Raw genomic sequence first — 8160 nt, 5'->3', positions numbered from 1 at the left:
CAATCAATCCAGTGAACCATGTATTCTCGTATAATTACTATGGTAATTCATGTACCCGACATTAAATATAACGTAACTACCGTCTACCGGTTAGGGTATCCCTGGTTTCGTCGGAATCGTTACATTCTCCCCCCGTTAAGAAATTTCGTCCTCGAAATTTTTACACTCCCACTATCCCCTTCCGAGAGAAAGGTGGGGGTTTTTCCTTCAGAATTCACCCTCGCGTTACCAGGTATAATCTGGTCCTTGCTGTGAATTCCACTTAATCATAATCAATAAAGCTTGGTATGTCCAAACTGTTTAGTTTTCCCGTCTACTATCTCTACGGAATTATTTATGATATCAAGCATGTCTTCTATGAGTACCTCCATTACTAGTACTTTCTTTGCCTCGTCGCTTAGGTACTTTTCAATCCGTATACATGGCCAAACGTCATGTATAGTACTTAGCCCCTGGAGTACTTTGATCGATAAACTAAATGACCAATCATAGAGATAGTCTCATAAGGTCCAATATATTAAGGAGCTATTTTCGGTTTTGCCAAACCTTATATCACCTCTCGAAGGTGATGCCTTAAAAATGCCTTGTCACCTCTTTCCGGTGACAATGGTTTCCTTTGAATGTTGGCATAAATCCTTTGCCAATCTCGCACTGCTTTCAACTTATCTTAAATATTATAAATCCGATTGGTTGTTTCTCGAATCAATTCAAAATCTTATGGCTTGAGTGACGCCCATTTTCAATTTACCAAATTGGTGATAATTACTTCACCCATAGAAAGCTTCAAGCTCTCGATGCTTCCTTCCCCGCCTTCCAATAGTGGAACTAGGATGACTATTTCGATCTGAGATAATTGAAAATCGTACTCCACGACGAGATACCATTTCACCATCATGAATTTGGGCGAGAATTCATTGTGGTAATCGTTATGGATTGGGATGAAATGCGAGGATTGGTTAATCGATCCGCGATTACCCAATTTACCTCATGCCTTTGATATATCTTAGGAATTTGCGTCCCGAAACCCATTGTAATTTATTTCCACTATCATTGGCGAATTTTCTGTCGTTGTGGCGTTCCCTAGGGTTTTCGGTGTGCAGCCTTATCTCTTGCATAACTTAAATATTCACCAACATACGTAGCCATATCTTTCTCCAAACTCGGCCATTAATAAAATCTTTTCAGATATTCGTATCATCAATAGTCTAATCCGATCCCGGATGTATGGAATATTTCGATCCATGCGCTCCGTTCATGATTAGTTCACGAAGGTCATGGAGGGTCGGAATCCAAACCCGATTTTTGGAAGTAGAGAATTTCGTCCACGTGCTGTTCGAAATTCTTCTCATTGCCGTAAAGTCCCTCCTTTTCCAATTGTTCCTCTTTCAACGCCTCACGTTGAGCGACTCGAATCAGGTCCGAAAAGTTCGACTGGTCTATCATCCCCAGCGCTCGCACTCGCAATGGCTTAACCCTATCTTTCCTACTCAAGGCATCGGCTACGACGTTAGCCTTGCCGGGGTGATAACGGATGTCACAGTCATAATCGCTTAACAACTCGACCCATCTTCGATGAATATGAGACTGCGGTCTCTTATCATCTATAAAATTTGTACATTTGCGTCGTACAAAGGATTATGAGTTGGGTAATGCTAAAAATTCTTCAATAAACCGCTGATAGTCTCCGGTTAGCCCTAAAAATTGGCGCATTTCGTTTGGCGCATTGGGTGACTACCAATTTTAATGGTTTCTATCTTACTCGGATCAACGTGTATTCCTTGATGGTTCACAACGTGACCGAGGAATTGCACTTCTTGTAACCACAAGTTACACTTGGAGAATTTTGCATACAACTTCTCCTGATTCAGAAGTTCTAAAATTATCCTTAAGTGTTGCTCTTGCTCTTCTTTACTTTTCGAGTGGATCGAAATATCGTCAATAAACACGATGACGAATTTGTCGAGGTAGGGTTTACAGGCTCAATTCATGAGGTCCATTAACACTGCCGGCGCATTTGTTAGCCCGAACGGCATAAATAAGAATTTATAATGGCCGTAACGAGTCCGAAACGCTGTTGTTGCAACGTCCTACTCTTGGATTTCTCATTTGGTGATAACTATATCTAAGATCAATTTTCTAAAAATAAATCGCCCCTTGCAGTTGGTTAAACAGATCATTTACTTCGAAGAAGTGAATACCTATTCTTGATCGTTAGTTTATTCAATCCTCCCTAATCAATACATATCCTAACACTTCCGTCCTTCATTTCCCAAATAACACTGGTGCACCCCATGGTGACTAACTAGGTCGTATAAAACCTTATCCAATAATTCTTGCATTTCAGTTGGTGCCAGTCGGTAATATACTTTGGCAACAGGATATGCTCCTGTGTCACACCCGGTCCATAGGCGGAAACAACCGGTGTGCGACTCATGAAAGGTTTTTCGAGAGCGCGGTTAAGCAAACAACTATATGATAAAATACATGAGGATTTCATTCATAATATAAGTTTTACAAAATATCCATAAAAAAAAGATTTACATATAACATATTGAGATTTCACAGTTATGTCTCGCCGAAGGGAGAAATAGCCGTGAAAACTCCAAAATATAAAATCCTCATTCATGAAATTTCCATAGTTAAACATAAAACTGTAGTGAGACACCGTGACCTCTCCACGTAGCTAAATACCTGAAAGACACGTAAAATAATTTAATCAGTATAAACTGAGTGAGTTCACAAGTTTTGTGACTCGATAAAATGCTTTATAATATAATTCTCATAACGTCATGAATGCAGTATCCATGACTTGCAGTGTAACGTGAATACATGAGTTCGTAACCATTCCTTGACTATATATATACACCATAAAGCCCCACATAACATCCCACGAGTCCACGAGGGAATAAATAAATCGGAAAACTAAGCACCCATCTTATAAAGTGGCGCAACCACTTACGAGTGGGTTGGTCAGACCAGTAGTACTACCCGTAGAGTTCCTCGGCTATAGTTGCCTATAGTTTATGGTTACAATATATACCGGGGACTTTATGTACCATGAGCGCGCCAAATATCTCATGTACACGCACATTGTAAATCAAGATATACACCATGATAAAACATATTTAAACACGTGTCCCTCACCCCGAAAACAGTTTAAAACATAGTGAAAATAGTGAAAATAGGGGCCGTGAGACTCACCTTAAATGAGGAATAATGTTCCGTTATACTTGGCGAGTTTCCTGTATTATATCGTATACGTATGCACTTCAGTACATAATATATAACTATTAATACTTAGCACGGTACATACTTATGAGGTGACGGTATATATGTATACTTTTTATACATTAGCGATGCGGACGTTAGACAACGTCTTATACTTGTTATGTATATCCATTATATCCTCTTTATATATATATCCTCCGAGCATTAGGGAATGCTCGATACAAATTATTCGTCGGTAATCATGACGTTCGTGACATGCTTTAGCCTAATAGGTTTTGGAGCTCTCATCGTTAGTCCCCAGGTAGGTAACGGGCCCATCTATGATATATTCGTTTACCAGCCTAGACAGGACGTCCCGACTACCGACACCTCCACCCTTCCAGTTACTCGCAATGTCCATCACAAAAACCCGTATTTTATATTTATACGTATGGCACATATATAGGAATATATGTGTATTAATTGTATATATCATTTCCTCATGTATATGATAAGTATTATTAGTATTTTCGTCTTCGTAACATAAAGTTATCTTTTACTTTTATAACTCTTATACACATCCTTTGTTTTTATAACATTATACATGGGTATTTATATTTTCATTTGCGTATATAGGAATATACGTGTACCTTGTATTTTACCCGTACAATCATCGTTATTTTTATTTCCAAAACTTGATGCAAGGGTTGCACCTTATGTTTAATGTGCACTTTTATTTATACTTTTATCTTTATTACTAGTACTCATATTTTATCATTATTATTATTATTATCACTATTATTATTACTATTATTATTTTTACTTTTATGATAACCCGACACGGTTTTGCTTAAGTTATCAACTTCCTTATTAACTTATACACATTCAAGAATCCGTTTTGTATCACCGTTATTCATTCTTTTATAATTATGTGTTATATCATCATCAAAATTATTCATTCCCTTAACTAATTTTCCATATTCCCTAAACACCTTTAACACCTTTATAAATCCTTTATAACTTTTACTTAACATGATTTATCCTTCATTATATGTCATTTTAACACACTTCAAGTTTATATTCATGATTCATCACCTCGTTATGTATATGTATCTTAGGCTTAGTCCATGTTTTTCTACTAAACATTTTATGGCATTAGTACCTTGGGAATGTCGGTTTTTGAGGCGTTCTTGAGCGGGTTTAAGGCGAGATCCAAGTTCCTTGACGTTAATCACGATGTTGAGGGTCTACATTATGTTTAAATAACATGAAATAGGTGAACTAGGGTCAAGTAAAATGATGAAACCGTGGCTGGACAGAATCTGTGTTTTTCCAGCCACCATAAACTGTTACAACTCGAGTTTTCGGCTTACCTAATGCTGAAATGAAGCCGGAAATGGATGTTCAAAAGGTGGTTCGTGATCCTTGCGAGTTTCCTTGGATTCCTAAACAAGAATCACCCAAAAATACCAAGTGGTTTGTGAGATATGAACAAAAGAAGAGAGGGGGTACTGCTGGAAAATGCAGTTTCCAGCAGTGACCTTCGAAGGTTCAAAGCTTCTTACCGAGTTTTCCGGGCAGAGATCCGTTCAAGGCTTTCTACCACGGTTTAAGGATTTCTTCTAGCTTTCCAACGATATATAGGGTTCAAGATGTTAAGAGTAGAATTATAGAGAAAACAGGTTGCAAAGAGGCGGCTGTTTGGTGGCCTGCTGCTGTTCTTCGGCCGAGAGGGAAGAGGTTGAAGTTTGGAATGTGTTTTGAAGTTTGTATGTGTTAATTCTTTGTCCACAACCTTGGTATATAATATGGAAAGCATGAGGGGACAATATCCCTTGAATTAAGGGTGGCTACCTTATCAATCAAGTGTCAATAGTTGGTCAAAGTATGGTGCAAATTCATTGTTTATTTGATTGGGATGGGGAGCCGGATTTTTGAAGGATTCTTGGAGGCTTGGTGGCTTGCAAGTACTACTATAATGATGATGTTGGTGATGATGATGTAGCATGAAGATAAGGATGTATGTATGGATGCATAAATGGTGGCTTCATGTGGTGTTTGATCTTGTGTTTAAAATCGAAAAGAGAAAAGGTTGGGGTTCGGCTTTGGGCTGCAAAGGGAGGGTATTATGGTCATTTAATAAATATATTGGTTGTCCAAATGTAGTGCTAAGTTCAATCTTGGTTCGGGTCTTAAGTGGATAGTCGTTAGGACGAGTTGATCATCGAGTAAACAAGTTATGGAATTTATATTGGACTTGGGTATTATGAGCTTCTTTTAATTTATTTGGTCACCTATAAGGTATTATAGATGGTATGGAACCCGGTATTTATTTCGGTTCCCGGTATGATGTATATTTAAATTTAGCCCGGAGTTATATTCGGTTAAATAGTGCTCCATATTGTAATCCTTCATGGATTGTTTAAATTATTAACTTCATATTATTTTGACTAGTATACCTTTAATTCCTTCATAGTTTCATATCTTGGTCGTCTCACAGTATAATGTAGCATTGATTTGGCCGGTTCGGCGACTATATTCCATTATTTAAACGTTTATGGCGTTTTGGTCCTAATTAGGGAATTAGGACATTACTGGGCATGGTCTTACCATTACCCCTTATATCGGATCATAGGTATATATTTAGCTTGATATGTTTGTCACCTCTGACTATTACTGGGCTGTCTTTATCATATAGCCGTTCTCATCGGCTCTTTATACGATCCTATAGGCATAACGACTGTTCTCGTTCACATTTCAAGTATACTATGGTTTATACCTCATATAAATTATATAAATAATACGTAATTTAAATCAAATATATACATTAGAGTGTGAAAAATTACCGGGTGTCATCCTGGTATTAGATCGATACGAATTTCAACTTGGGAAAAACTTCTGGATATTTACGTATCACCGGAACATCTTCTATATATTTTCTTTTAAATACTTTTCTCTGTATCTAATCGCTTCATCGTCCGAAAGAGAGCTTCTAATCATCTTCTTTTCATATTCGATTTCAGCTTCATGCCGAGTTAGTCATTCCATGTTAACTATTACGTCAAAACTTCTTAACTTTACTGGTCGTAGGTCAATAAGGAAAGGTTAATCGTTCAGAATAATAGGACAATTCCGAACAATTTAGTTAACCATTAGGGGTTTACCGTTAGCGATTCTACAGTATATGGTTCTATAGTTCACTAATCGGTATCTTTCCAAATGATAGGAGGTTAACAGGAACTAACTTTTATCGACGACCGTAAAAATATCACTGAAGCCTATTGATTTAAAACTACAACATACTGAATGCCACCTTTGGATCATGAGGTGCTTTATTCGAATTACTCACAAAAGCACGGCTCCTTGCTTGATCAGAGGTTGATGGTTGTCATGAGGTTCGTCTTCCACGACACCTTGGTTCAACTCTGGGCAATTTCTCTTGAAACGTTCTGTACTGCCACGTTCATAGCAAGTACAACTGTTTGGCATAATTTTATTTCTTTGGCTGGATTGTTATTGAAGCTATTGGGTTTGGAGTGGTTGTACACGAATGGGTTGGGGTTGCCGGTTCACATGGCTTCAATTGGTTCTACAATTAGGGCATTACGTCTATCTTTCCCACACCTGTGGCCTACTATCACTCGACATTCTTCTTCCTGCCGATAACCATATTTTCCACATTTAGGGAATGACCCTTCATGCGGCTCATGTTTTCACACCAGAACTAGCCTTAGTATAATTCTGGGTTGTAGGACATACCTACTTATTCAAAAGCCTATCTTGCACTATACCTTTATCATTTCTCTTCTTTAACACTCGACGTCTCACCTAACGTCCTTCCATTCCGCTTCCCATAGAGTCAAATATATCAATGCTGGCTTGTGACACAACCCTTCCAAAGGTTGTATATTTTACAGGGTTGACTATACTCCTTATCGATGGAGTTAGTTCCCAATATAGCGCTCACTTCGCTTAGTTTCAGGAGTAATTAGCCATGTTAACAGACATGACAATTCCTTCAAACGATTAGCGTGTTCTAAGTGATCAGCACACAACATTTCTATCTTCCATAGCTCAGTTTCCAATCTCTGAACTTAATTACTTGAATAAAAGTGCTCTAGCACAAGAATTTTAAATTCTGACCATATCATCTGAGAAAAAATTTTCTAACTATAATTTTGTACCATCGTGTTCCATCACGATACAACATAATCTACCAACATATCTGTAGCATATTTCACTACACAATGTTCTAGACTCTTACCAATATCCTTAACCATTTACATCTTTTCTATCCACCCGCTAATCTATTCCTCCCTTTACCATCAGTAAACTATTAATAATTTCCTTAACACAACCAACAAACATATCCTTATACCGGATCTAATTCATTACGACTACTATTCATGTTTAGTTTATAACTAATACTTGTAGTCATAATAGTATTCGGTGGAACATTATCACTCTTAGTAATAACAATAAGAATTGAAATATTCATAGTCATGTGATTGCTCGATCTATAATTCTGTAACACCCCGTAACCGCAGCGGAAACGTAAACGGGATGCAAAAGACACGTCTGATATCAACATCATTGCTTATAAAGAAAACACCACTATATTAATTTACATCATATTACATTGTTCCGAGTTTAGTTCCCGTTTAGGTGATAGCACATAAGTTTTACCAACATTACATTAACATATTTAATACAAAAAGATCATTAAGCTTCCACTAAAAGCACGCATCGTCAAGCATGTAGGAATTATTCCAGTTTGGGGGTACCTAAAAAGCATGTAAAGAAAACGGGTCAACTACGAATAGTTGGTGAGTTTCACTAATTTAAATAAACAGTGATAAATCATTATCATAATCATATATTAGCAATGTAATTATGCTGAGCCCACAAGTGAAACCTCTGACTATCACACACAACCCCCGTGGCATATCCCCC

Source organism: Bidens hawaiensis, unplaced genomic scaffold, assembly GCF_021521415.1.
Source record: "Bidens hawaiensis isolate Kalapana, Puna unplaced genomic scaffold, B.hawaiensis_p1.1 tig00001035_1, whole genome shotgun sequence".
Taxonomy (NCBI): domain Eukaryota; kingdom Viridiplantae; phylum Streptophyta; class Magnoliopsida; order Asterales; family Asteraceae; genus Bidens; species Bidens hawaiensis.
This window is presented reverse-complemented; position numbering follows the sequence as displayed.